Consider the following 14,869-nt stretch of genomic DNA (forward strand, 5'->3'; position numbering starts at 1 on the left):
CTGATAGTTCGGTAATTTTCACATCTGTCAACACCTGCTTTCTTTGGGATTGGAATTATTATATTCTTCTTGAAGTCTAAGGGTATTTCGCCTGTCTCGTACATCTTGCTCACCAGATGGTACAGTTTTGTCAGGACTGGCTCTCCCAAGGCCGTCAGTAGTTCTAATGGAATGTTGTCTACTCCCGGGGCCTTTTTTCGGCTCAGGGCTTTCAGTGCTCTGTCAAACTCTCCACGCAGTATCGTATCTCCCATTTCATCTTCATCTACATCCTCTTCCATTTCCATAATATTTTCCTCAAGTACATCGCCCTTGTATTGACCCTCTATGTACTCCTTCCACCTTTCTGCTTTCCCTTCTTTGCTTAGAACTGGGTTTCCATCTGAGCTCTTGATATTCATACAGGTGGCTCTCTTTTCTCCAAAGGTCTCTTTAATTTTCCTGTAGGCTGTATCTATCTTACCCCTAGTGACATAAGCCTCTACATCCTTACATTTGTTCTGTAGCCAAGCCTGCTTAGCCATTTTGCTTTTCCTGTCGATCTCATTTTTGAGACGTTTGTATTCCTTTTTGCCTGCTTCATTTACTGCATTTTTATATTTTCTCATTTCATCAACTAAATTCAATATGTCTTCTGTTACCCAAGGATTTCTACTAGCCCTCGCCTTTTTACCTACTTGATCCTCTGCTGCCTTCACTACTTCATCCCTCAGAGCTACCCATTCGACTTCTACTGTATTTCTTTCCCCCATTCCTGTCAATTGTTCCCTTATGCTGTTCCTGAAACTCTGTACAACCTCTGGTTCTTTCAGTTTATACAGGTCCCATCTCCTTAAATTCCCACCTTTTTGCAACTTCTTCAGTTTTAATCTACATTTCATAACCAATAGATTGTGGTCAAAGTCCACATCTGCCCCTGGAAATGTCCTACAATTTAAAACCTGGTTCTTAAATCTCTGTCTTACCATTATATAATCTATCTGATACCTTTTAGTGTCTCCAGGATTCTTTCATGTATACAACCTTCTTTTATGATTCTTGAACCAAGTGTTAGCTATGATTAAGTTATGGTCTGTGCAAAATTCTAAAAGACGGCTTCCTCTTTCATTTCTTAGCCCCAATCCATATTCACCTACTATGTTTCCTTCTCTCCCTTTTCCTACTGTCGAATTCCAGTCACCCATGACTATTAAATTTTCGTCTCCCTTCACTACCTGAATAATTTCTTTTATTTCATCATACATTTCTTCAATTTCTTCGTCATCTGCAGAGGTAGTTGGCATATAAACTTGTACTACTGTAGTAGGCATGGGCTTCGTGTCTATCTTGGCCACTATGCTGTTTGTAGTAGCTTACCCGCATTCCTATTTTTTATTCATTATTTTACCTACTCCTGCATTACCCCTATTTGATTTTGTATTTATAAGCCTGTATTCACCTGACCAGAAGTCTTGTTCCTCCTGCCACCGAACTTCACTAATTCCCACTATATCTAACTTCAACCTATCCATTTCCCTTTTTAAATTTTCTAACTTACCTGCCCGATTAAGGGATCTGACATTCCACGCTCCGATCCGTAGAATGGCAGTTTTCTTTCTCCTGATGACGACGTCCTCTTGAGTAGTCCCCGCCCGGAGAGCCGAATGGGGGACTATTTTACCTCCGGAATATTTTACCCAAGAGGACGCCATCATCATTTAACCATACAGTAAAGCTGCATGACCTCGGGAAAAATTACGGCTGTAGTTTCCCCTTGCTTTCAGCCGTTCGCAGTACCACAACAGCAAGGCCGTTTTGGTTATTGTTACAAGGCCAGATCAATCAATCATCCAGACTGTTCCCCCTGCAACTACTCAAAAGCCTGCTGCCCCTCTTCAGGAACCACACGTTTGTCGGGCCTCTCAACAGATAATCCTCCGTTGTGATTGCACCTACGGTACGGCCATCTGTATCGTTGAGGCACGCAAGCCTCCCCCCCAACGGCAAGGTCCATGGTTCATGGGTTCTGTAACATACAAGCTTAAAAATCAAATAGAACGATAGATACATGGTGGAGCAAATATCTTCTATTTCAAAATACGGCTTCAAATAATTCAAAAAAGGCTTTTTCATGAAAATCAACTGTTCATTTAACAGAGCTAGCGGGCTTTTCCTGTAGTGAACAAAAATTTCCAATACTTCCAACATATTTAAAAGTAAACCTTTAGGGCTGGTGTACATGACCTGAAGATTATTCATGATGTCGCCTTCCGAAATCTTGCTGTTAGTAAGGTATTGCCCAAAAATTGATTTGTCACGTAATGTACCTGAGACGTGTAATTTAAAGCGACTTTTAACATTACAGTTAGTCTGGCCGATGTGTATTTTGTCACAATCCTTAAATCCTTACAAGTTAACTTATACACTCCTGATCGATAGTGTTGTTTATCAGATTTTCCAGTAATGTGTTTGAATTTATTGAAGAGCATGTTCGTGAATGAAAAAGCAGTGGTTATGCTAGAATTTCTAAAGCATCTGTTTATTCTGTTAGATACTGTTCCCATGTACATCATTTTAAAAAATGTCTGTTTTTAAGGTGCCTATGCTGTTTTGCTCGTATATTTTGGAAAATATCATTTACTATTCTCCAAATACAGTCATTATCAGATGCAACTTCTTTTAAAGCTTCGAGTTCTTTCTGTATTTGATATGTGCATAAATGAAGTTTGATCATTTTGTTCAACATGATTAAGAAGAAAGCTCTTTTTTTATTTCATGGGGTGGCACTAGTTAGCACTGATAATGGCATCACTCATGGTTGGTTTCCTAAAAACATTAAAAAAGTGTTTCCCTTTTCTATTACAAATAGTCACATCTAAAAAGTTAACGGTTCCCTGTTTTGCATGTTCTATTGTGAATAACAGCTTTGCAAATCTATCAGAGAACTCATTACAAAATTAAGATCTTCTTAAGACACATTATATAGCAATAACGCGTCATCTACATAATGTTTATACTATATGACTTTATTATGTATTTAAGGGTTGTCTTCAAACATTTTGTTTCAATATAGCTGACAAAAATATTGGCAATTGTACTCGCTAGAGGAATTCCCGTAGCTAAGCCATCCCTCTGAGTGTAAAATTTACCATTAAATGTAAAACTATTAAAATTTAAAGTGGTTTTCAGCAGAGTTGTGAATTCAGAAATTTCTTCACAGTTCATCGACTGAGGCATCCACAGCGGGTCAGGCGCGATTGATGTCAACCCATATGGGTAATTATACATCGTTTTAGAGTCTCTACGTAATATAACACTGCTACTTTTGTTATTACAGAGCAAACTCTGATGATGGTATGTAATTAAAAGGCCGAAACCGATCAGAAGATAACATCGACTGCGATAAAGACTGCTTTTAAATAACTCAGTATGTGACACAAATTTTGAACTTGATATGTCTTCCTGTTGCTAAGAAAAAGGGTTCTTAATAGTAGGATGGACCGACAGACAAACAACAAAGCGATGCTACAAGGGTTCCGTGTTCACAGAATGAGGCACAGAACACTAAAAATTATTAAATTTGTTGCATAATGTATACGTTATATTATGTATGGATGCCCACACACGTGCACACGCACCGCTCAGCAATGATGCTGTGCGTGCTGCATCGTCATGCATAGGAACATGTGGGGGAGTAGCGCACATCGTAAGCTAATCTTACCCAAATACCCAGACATGTGAGGGCAGCTGACGTTATTGCACATACATTAGCTTACTTTCTATCAATCGTCGTAACAGAACTATTGATAAACGAGTGCAGCTGCAGATAAGATCTAGTATGCATTAAATGAAATGGAAAACGTAAGTCGGAACTAACACTGCCTAATAAAGGTAAGGATTCAGTCTCGTGTCTTCTCCATGAGGTTCAAAAAATAGCGCATACTCCGTAGCAGGATGAAACACTCATGCTTGAGTACGAATACCCTCATTATAATCTACGATCTAGCACGAACAAAGCGGAAAAGAGGCTACTTACTCTCTTTTGTCTAACAGTCCGTGACACTATTTTCTTTATTACTTCAAAATTTTAAAATTATTCTTCATTGTGTGCAAGAGGAGACCCATGACTGCCATGAACGAAATGTTTCGTCACTTAACTCATCCTCAGGAATGCGCTCTGTTACAGCCAGCCAGCTGTGTATAGTGCAACGGAAGGAGTGGGGAGCGCTCCCGAGGAAGAAGGAACCCACACCGTTGCCCAAGCCTGTCTCCATCGTGGTTATCTGTGAGTATCCTACTCCACAGTGGCTCGGTCACTCTAACGAGTCACTAGCTTTCTCTTATTGGAGTGGAAATTCTTTGAGCGGTTTACAGGGAAACCTTATGGCACTTACTACTGTCGTCATATGTACCTGGCGCAAACATCACATATCCAGAGCTTGTTTCCTAAATTATCCGTAAACTCACTCGTGTTTTATGGACAATAAACCTTAAATTTCCTTTCCACGTCATTTGTTTCTACTCGTACAATAAAAAAATCTGCAAGTGTGTTTGTACCAAAATATATATTACCTTTGAGATTTGGTGTTGAACTCTCGTCATATAGGTCCTCAGGAATTTTCGAAGAGGCATATTATTTTTCTTTGTCTTGATTTATCATTATTTACAGCTCTAAATGCTCAACAGCTTTTAAAAATAAAATGTTTAATGGTATTATTTAAACACGTTGAATGTTATTTCTACTTCCAAGTACCTAGGATTGTCTAACCAACCTTTGCTCCATTTTTTCACACGTCTATTTTAAACCATTAAACCTTCTCGGGCATGGTCCCATTTATTCGTGCTTCGTAATTATGAACAGTATCTTTATAATAACTGTAACATTGTCCACTCGGCTCCCATTTAAATATCGAGACACTTATCGAAGAGTGTTTCTTCTGTTTCTTAAGTAAATACCGTTCTGGAATTTAAAAAAAAATTTAGTACGCTTCTCATAGCAAATTTTATTTTTCATGAAAGCCTGTACTTTAATTTACTTTCTTACAAAATTCCCGTCAATGGTAAGGCACTTTTCATTTCGTACAACCGGCTTTGAAACCATCCCCGTACAAATCTGACGCATCAGTATTAAGGCATTATCGTTTCGTACAGTCAGCTTTGAATACCACATTCGTAGGAATCTGACGCCTGAGCGTAATTTACGATAATTTAAACAAAAAAAATGTTCAAATGTGTGTGAAATCTTATGGGACTTAACTGCTAAGGTCATCAGTCCCTAAGCTTACACACCACATAACCTAAATTATCCTAAGGACAAACACACACACACATGCCCGAGGGAGGACTCGAACCTCCGCCGGGACCAGCCGCACAGTCCATGACAGTGGCGCCTTAAACCGCTCGGCTAATGCCGCGCGACGATAAGTTAAACGTTCTGTACCATATGTATAAGGCATATTTCTTGACGCTTGAGCCGCGCGGGGTAGCCGCGAGGTCTGGGCGCTTTGTCACGGTCCGTGCGGCTCCCCCGTCGGAGGTTCGAGTCCTCCCTCGGGCATGGGTGTGTGTGTTGTCCATAGCCTAAGTTGGTTTAAGTTAGATTAAGTAGTGTGTAGGCTTAGGGACCGATGACCTCAGCAGTTTGGTAGCATAAGACCTTACCACAAATTTCCATATTTTTGACGCGTGAGGAAGCTCATCACATTACGTTGAAATCTCAAATCGTCTATTCTCTGTCATTTTTTCATCAACTTTCTGGAGCAAATCGTAAGTAATGACTGAAAGTCGCCCATTTCGTTCCTCATCATGCGCATTCGTACGACCATTTTTAAAACTTCTCATCCATTTCTGTATCATATCCGTACCATCCCAGCACTCATAAAAAAGTGTCAGAAAGTGTGCTTTTAAAGATGGCAGTACGAATGCGTATGATGAGGAACGAAGTGGACGACATTCAGTCAATAGTGACGACTTGGTGCAGAAAGTTAATAAAAACAAAACAAAAAAAGAGAGAGAACGTACGCTTCACAATTTCGACGTTATGTGATGAGTTCCCTCAAGCGTCAAGCGTGCTTTATGCAACTGCTACAGAACGTTTAAGTTATCAAATGCTATGCTCAGGGGTCAGATTTCTATGAGGATGGTATTCAAAGTTGGTTGTACGATACGATTAGTGTCTTAAAACTAGTAGCAGCTTTGTAGAAAAGTATACTGAAGTACAGGCTTTCATGCAAAAATAAATTGCTAGGAATAGTCTACTTGCCTTATTTTTTGTTTGAAAACGGCACTTTCTTAATAAATGCACGGCGTAATTTCAGAGAAAACTTTTTAATTGTAATGCTATTGTATTGATTGATTCATTGAGAGCATAAAACACAATAGGGAGCAAGGAGCAAAACGACTTTTTACATTTTTGTAAACTCGCACTAGCCTCTCCTGTCTTGTTCACAAAATCCTTACACGAAATATACACAGAAGCGCCAAAGAAACTGGTATAGGCATGCGTATTCAAATACAGAGATACGTAAACAGACAGAATAAAGCGCTGCGGTCGGCAACGCCTATATAAGACAAGTGTCTGCCGCAATTGTTAGATCGGTTACTGTCGCTATAATGGCAGGTTATCAAGATTTAAGTGAGTTTGCAAGTGGTGTTAAAGACGGTGCACGAGCGATGGGACATAGCATCTCCTATATAGCGATGAAGTGGGGATTTTCCCATACGGCCATTTCATGAGTGTACCGGGAATATCAGGAATCCGATAAAATATCAAATCTTCGACATCACTGTAGCCTGAGAAAGATCATCCCAGAATGAGACCAACGACGACTGAAGAGAATCGTTCACCGTGACAGAAGCGCAATCCTTCAGCAAATTTCTGCAGATTTCAATGCCGGGCCTTTAAAAAGTGTCAGCGTGGGAACCATTCAACGAAACTTCATCGATATGCGCTTTCGAGGCCGAAGGCCCACTCGTGTACCCTTGAGGACTGCACGACACAAAGCTTTACGCCTCGCCTGGCCCCGTCAACACCGACATGGAATGTTGATGACTGGACACTTGTTGCCTCGTCGGTCGAGTCTCGTTTCAAACTGTATCGAGCGGATGGACGTGTACCGGTATGGAGACAACCTCATGAGTCCGCTAACCCTGCATGTCAGCAGAGGACTGTTCAAGCTGGTGGAGGCTTTGTAATTGTATGGGGTGTGTGCCGTAGCAATGATATGGGACCCCTAATATATCTAGATACGACTCTGACAGGTGAACCGTACGTGAGCATTCTGTCTGATCACCTGCATCTGTTCATGTCCACTGTGCATTCCAACGGACTTGGGCAGTTCCAACAGGACAATGTGACACCCCACACATCCAGAACTGCTATAGAGTGGCATTCTTCTGAGTTTAAACCCTTTCGCTGGCCAGCAAACTCCCCAGAAATGAACGTTATGGAGCATATCTGGGATTCATTGTAACGTGCTATTCAGAAGAGATCTCCATCCCCTGTTACTTGATATGTTTTTCCTTTCGTCACATCGAAATTAAACATATAACCAGTTTGTAATTGCCGTACATTTCTTTATTACAAACATGTGCTGTTAATAAAACCAACAGTAACAACGATTATAATACAAGGCACCTGCCCTACAGAACCAGCAGCAGTACTCAGATTAGAACGTTAATGCATTTAAGTGCGACAGACACAAATCTTTCGAAATTTAGTCAACCAATTTTCACTAATTACAACAATGCTCATAAAACCACCATTAATTAAATTTAACTGACATAATTGAATGCTTCATGACTGGTTTGCACATAACTCATATCCTGTTCTAAAACTGCTTCCAACAAATATCTTCCATGGACTGATCTTAAGCAATTGTAACAAATTAAAATTATTATCAGATTAATACACTTAATAAAACCACCATTAATTAAATTTAACTGACATAACTGAATGCTTCATGACTGGTTTTCACATAACTCATATCCTGTTCTAAAACTGCTTCCAACAAATATCTTCCATGGACTGATCTTAAGCAATTGTAACAAATTAAAAGTATTATCAGATTAATACACTTAATTAAGCTTCTCTTTAGTATTACTCACAGGTACAAAGTTCACATTCATTTCATGGCCATAATATAATAATAACATATTAAATACTCTTAAAACGGAGCCGTTTCAATTTTACGTTGAAAGTTAGTGATGGACGCGAGCAGACCAAAAGGCTCTACCAGATACAGGAGATCCAGGGACCAGAAGGTAAAGAGGAAATATACTCAACTTTGATATACAATCATGCTTCCAGTAAACCACAACGTTCCACCGGAAAGGTGGAATTGCAGAACACTAACAATGTAACCATAGACACCGATCCCGGTCCTTAAATTTCCCTCTTCCACCGTGATACCCCAACCAGAGTTTGCTCGCGTCGACCACTGCCAATTATCTGAAACATAAACACATCAGCGGTAGACAACATTCTGGCGCATCAGACACACAAAACACATCTGATCAACTCGTCATAAATAAGCCTTTAATTATACACTGCACAAATGAGCCCAAGCGGAACTAACCTACGTGACCACTTGCCCAGTAGCGGCTCTTAAAATTTGATTAGCCAATTCTCTAGAATAAACAAATAAAATAATAACATAAAGAAGGGAAATAGGAAAAATTATTTTGGCCCGCTCTTGAACGTCAGGCACAGGCTTATGTACTACATGACCTCTAGCTACGCATTAAGCACTACTTCATGTCTATTTGTTGTGCGTAGCTAGCACTCCCTTAAATACCATCAACATATCAGGCGCCCAGACCAAGTACAGTGACAAATAACTGAAAAAATCAAGATAGTTTTCAGCGCTCTCGGGTATTCAACTAACATGATCAGAGCCACCAGGAACAATTCGACGACTACTGTGGGGCGGCGGATGGAATTAATTGTTTAACTGTTGCATAAATGTTTGTTTGAATGGAGAAGCACTGCATTTCCCGATATTTAGAATGTTATTTATGCTGTCTTTCGCCGTTCTCAACACTGGCTCTCTAACTACAATATTGGCAACCAGAAAGTGATTAGCAAAACGTGAAGCCTGTAATTAGAATTCCTAGTGCCCACTTCATCTGAGAACACACTTATAGTTACAGCTCACAGCTCTGAGGAATTAGGAGATTGTCCGGGATTTATAATCGAAAACGATTTTCTAAAATAGTTGAGTATATTCTGAAAGTCACAGATGAAAAGCAAAAGAATCCACACAACCTAACTAACAGAGCAGTTCAGAGTCTAATGCGCTGATGCAACTATAAATGTCCAAATTAAATATTTAAATGAATGCTCGCCATAATTTGATGATTAGGTTCATCAAACGCCACGCTAAATAATGGTAGAATGTTTGTCCCGCGGCGGCACGTGAAAATACGACAATACGCAAACTGAAGCTAGATAATGAAAATCATCCCAGAATTAACACTTCACTTGAAAATGATTTCATGGTTACGCGTATCTCGAGTAACTTAATACGGCATCCGAGGCTGTTTGTAGCAATGATACCGACGCGACGCGACTCCCGACACAGATGGCGTGCTGTTCAGAGTCTGGAGAGAACTGGGGCCTTGCTTCCTCGCGCAGCGTTCTTATATATAAAGCCGCGGTGCGGACGGCCAAGGGAACGCCTGATCAAATCGGCTCTCCCGACTAGCCGCTGGACTAGTAATGCACCACTTTAAGTCATTGAATAAATCATAGCTTCTCTTGCTGATGGCCGATGAAGCTCTTAATTTAAATGTGCATTCAGCACGCAGGTAAGTATTGATAATAAAATTTTGACGTGGCTAAGTTAAATATTTTGGGCGAGAGAATTAATTTAATTACACTGCACGCAGTAGACGAGCTCTGAACTGGCCTTTTGGAGATACGCTATCGCTATAGTTTTATAGCTATTCAAATTAAACTTCTCACATCTTCATAGTTATAGCGGATCTCCAACCTACTTAAATTATTTATTAGCCTACTTAATCTATCTTGCTTCCTTAAGTTTTAAGACGAAAACCAGAAAATCATGAATCTCCACTAAAATTTTAATTTGTGAAATCCAAAGTACTGTTTTTATTAAATTATTATGAAAGATGGATCTAAATATAAAATTTTAACTTTCTAGCTCTTTTCTGTTGCGCCAATGATTTTTACAGAAAAACGTCCAAATTTCGAAAATGGCTAAAGTTATCGAACTGATATTCAACACATATTAATTTAGTATTACTCCTGACATGCTAGAAACATTTCAGGTTATTTATTTGATTTTTAAAGTATTGCGCAACATTTATGACGTCAGAGCTAGTTACAACGGACTGGCTGGCACACAATGGAAAGACTGCTGTGAATTTACTACGGCGTGAGTAGGCTGCTTCCCTACACTACAGTTCATTCACTTTGAGTAACTTGTAACAGACGCGAAGGAAATTGTCCAAATCTCAAGGAAATCCTAATCACCGTCGGCAGCGGATCTGCATTCAAACGGCGAAACACGCCACAGCAGCTGCCCACGCTCCTCCGTCGTACCGACTTGGCCATTAGCCAGCGCCACACGTCACTGCCGCTCACACAGCTGATACCCGAACGCAAGCCCCTGCAGAGCGCGCGCACCGCAGTTAAATAGCCATCCGCCAAAGATGCGAAGAAGACAAGCAGGCATCGAAAGTCGACTCACAACGATCGGGATGACAATCGATGGAGACTGGCGCCAGCAGCGCACCAGCTCATTACTTTTACAGATTTATGGACGTCTCTGCAGGATTCACGGTTTCAGTTCCCTCCAGCACTACTTCAGACATTTGTTGAGTCCGTTACACGTCGTGTTGCGGGACTTCTGCGTACTCGTTGCGGCCCTACACAATATTATGCGTGTGTATCAGTTTCTTTAGCTCTTCAGTGTGCAATGAATACGATAGATTATGGTATAGTCTATATAGGATACCGGCTCCCTCAGTTAACTGGAGGTGATTTCTTTCAACGATTTCCTATCAATTTCTCTGAGTACATCTGTTGTATTTTCACATATGCTGTTCCGTCCTGTTACGATACCAGCAGTGCTTCTTTGATTTCCTTCGACTTATTGCTTCTGCCCTACCAGTGATCACTATCTATAAGGAGTTAGGGCGTTGCTACAGCGTACATGCAACGTATCACCACTCCCATGCGGGTATATAAGCACCGACATAATGGCAAGCCATGTGGCATTCGTGTCGTTCCGACGCATTTACCGTGTTGTAAATGCAGAAGCCTGAACTATGGCAATGTTACTATCAAATGTGTCCAAAGAGTACCAACGTGCTGTTATTCTTTTCTTGGCTGCCGAACGACAAACACCGGCACACATCCATCCGAGAATGATGAATTTGTATGGGACTGAATTTTTGTTGAAAACCACCGTTGTGGTACGGTGCATCAAGTTCCGTGCTGACACGATTCGACATAAGAGGCCACCATATCGTAAATGTCGTAAAGCAGAAGTTGCGCCAAGTGGGAGACACACGAGCACCCGTCCTACAGTTCTGATGTTGCCCCATGTGATTACCAATCCTTCGGTCCTTTAAAAGAGGCTTTAATGGCCATGGGACGAGGACGTGCAGCAGATAGTTATGGACTTCTACACGCAGCAAGATGGGGTGTTTTACCAAATGGGTATTTTATATCTGGTGCGTCGGTGGAATGATTGCCTCAACGATCACGGAGATTTTGCCTGATTGGCGCACCGATTTTTGACTGGACGACCTTCGAACGGATACTTTTTCATCGTCCCTTATAATCAAAGTGTGCCGCATGAAGATCCTCATATTTCGCTTCTTCCCTACTTGAAAATGGAGACCATGAAGTACCAATAGAATGCAAAAGAAAATAATTTCCGATCCTGCACTCAGACGAGCCTAATACTCGTACATCGCATGTTCCAGATATCTGGGGAAGAACAAGATAAACTGTTTTAAACCAGTGTAAATAACGGTTATAATTCTAGTATATCATTTTACAGATCTCGTGTAATCCGGATACTGACAGGCTTATCAGAAAACTGACTGTTCATTATATCATATATGTTTTACACGCACATTCCTTTGCCATGAGAAAGAATAACATGAGATGCAGTATACACCAATAAATTAAGTACTAAATTAGTCAAACCTTTAAATACCTAGTAAAATCAAGAGTTGTAAACAACGCAGACGCGTTTTTATTGTAGGTGGGATGGTTTGCTCAGATATGCCTCTACTAATAAATATCACGCATGAACAAAGCAAGTACTTACTAAGTGTAAACCGATATTAAAACATGCAAGGGCACATACACCTCACAAGGGTACTGCGGCTACCCATCAACACCGATTACGTCCAAGTTGATAGTTCATGCAGGGATTAGCCACAAATGAAAGTGACGGAAGTGGGAGTTCGAGATGGTCAAGCATTTGGAAAAAAAAGAGTAGAATTTTTGGCGCGGGTTCGGCGACACATGAGCAGTTTATGTTAGTGTATTTTCCAGACAAGTGTTGGCGCAGTAGAAAGAATACAGTGCGGTATCCGATGATCGTTGAGTCGAGCCCCTATGCGGAAAGCTTTTATTTTCCGTTGTTACATTACTCACACTGAAAATAAATATGAACAAAATAACCCATAGTTATACAGCGCAATACGCTATAACCCTTTCCGGAAAATCGTTGCCGGAAGTCGACGTAAGCCTACCGTTGCGATAGGCTGTCACAGTTTAGTCGGGTTCTTACGAGGTGATAAATGATACAATTACTGCAAGCATTAAATGTAAGAACTGAAATACAGGGTGAGTCAGGGGGAAAGGTACATGCTTTAAGGGGTGATACTAGTGGTGATTATGAACAAAAATCTCCTAATAAACGTATGCCCTTTTCTGAAGCGTTTCCGGGTAAACCAATGAAAACAACTAGGAGCGGGAAACGTGTTGCTAACCGTGTCAGTACGCAGTTCACTTGCGCATGGTACAGTTGTTTACCTCAAGTATCAGTCCACCAGTGCTTGTCGTAGTGTACGGTACCACAGTTTTGTTACGTGAACAACGAATACAGTTTTGTGTAGTGAAAATGTCGCGGATCTTGAACACATGCAGAGTATGCTGACATGGTGTTTGACTATGGTTTGTCCAATGGGAATTCCAGAGCTGCTGTGCGAGAATACCAACAATGATTTCCGAATCGCATAGTGCCAGATAGCAGGGTGTTCAGCAGGGTGTTTCACGGATTGCGTGAGCGTGGTACGCTCCCCAGCGTAAATTTTGTCTCTGAACGTCCCGTGCAACAAACTCTTAATGAAGCTGAGATCATTCTTCAAGTAGTGGAACGCATCCCTACTACTAGCTCTAGAAGAATTGCTGCCCAACTTGCTATTCCACAAACACGAGTGATACGCACAGCACACGAACACGGTCTGTATCCCTTTCATCGGCAGAGTGTACAACATTTCCATGAAGAAGATGCTGCCGCCCCGCAAGAATTCTGTAAATGGATCATTGCCAGTGATCGATTAATTCCACGTATTTTCTTCACTGATGAGTCAACATTTACCCGCCACCGTATCAACAAAAAGCGCAACCTTTTACGTCAAGACGCTTCAGCGCCATCTATTGGCAATTTTTTCCCATGACGGTTCCCCCTGTGTCAATAAAATGCCGTTGAAATCTCATATTATTCTCTGACGTCACTCTGAGCAGTGGTTGCCTTTCTACAACGTTTTGGAGCTGGGACTTCAATTATGGACAACCAGTACGTTGTCGACGTACGGAAACGCGTGCAGTATTCACTTATGTCCATCATCTGTGTTTGCATACATTTATTCTGTAATGTAATGCATCTCATGTAGAAGATCGTGATATCTGGCAAACCAAGATCGCATAAATACCATCTGTGTGTGTGTGTGTGTGTGTGTGTGTGTGTATGTGTGTGTGTGTGAGAGAGAGAGAGAGAGAGAGAGAGCATGTGCATAGAGGGGGGGGGGGAGAGTTGATGCGTGGGTGGTTCTGAATGTGTGTAAGAAAAATTAATTTTGTAAACATATTGTTACCTACCTTCCTGTTACTTCTAAAACAAAATGGAACACCTGCAGCCGCCTTTACAATGTTATTTATTATATAGTTTCCAGTTTCGGTGATTCAGTACACCATGTACAAGCCTTAACTGACGCTGAGGGGCTTAGCTCCAATCGTATACACGATTCATCAGTGACCTACATCTATAAACTGGTTTTCGCAGACTACCTCTAACAACGATATTGTGTCTCCAACCAGAGGGAGGAAAGCAGTTGATCCGATGTCTGTCGAAGATGTGACCACAGCACTGCAAGAGAGGTCGAGCGTTGGTGTGCAAAGATGCAGTGCGTGGGGAACTACTAGAACTTTTGAAATGCCTACAAGCATAGTGCATAAAATAGTACCATACCTCCCGCGTTGATATCCATGCAAAATCACTCATATTCAGGAGCTGCTTCCTGCTGACCTATGACAAACGTTCGGTCAGAAATTTCTTGCTAGCATGGAAGTGGGCAATGAACAGCTATGGAACATTCTGCGGACAGACGAAGCTTATGGTTGGAGACACAACTTTGTGTTGCAGGAAGCCTGGGAAAACCCTGTTCATAGATGTTGGCCGCTGCTGAATCGTGTGTACGATTGGAGTTAACCCCCCTCAGCGTCAGTTAAGGCCTGAAGATGGTGTATTGAAGCACCGAAACTAGCAGATGTATAATAAATAACATCCTAAGGACGGCTGTAGGTGTTCCATTTTATAAGTGAATGCCTGAAGTCCCTTAAACCTCCAGTCAGGATGCACATACAAAAAATATTGTTATTTCAGTCGGCGCCGCGACCCTAGCG

This window comes from Schistocerca piceifrons, chromosome 4, assembly GCF_021461385.2.
Source record: "Schistocerca piceifrons isolate TAMUIC-IGC-003096 chromosome 4, iqSchPice1.1, whole genome shotgun sequence".
Classification (NCBI taxonomy): Eukaryota; Metazoa; Arthropoda; class Insecta; order Orthoptera; family Acrididae; genus Schistocerca; species Schistocerca piceifrons.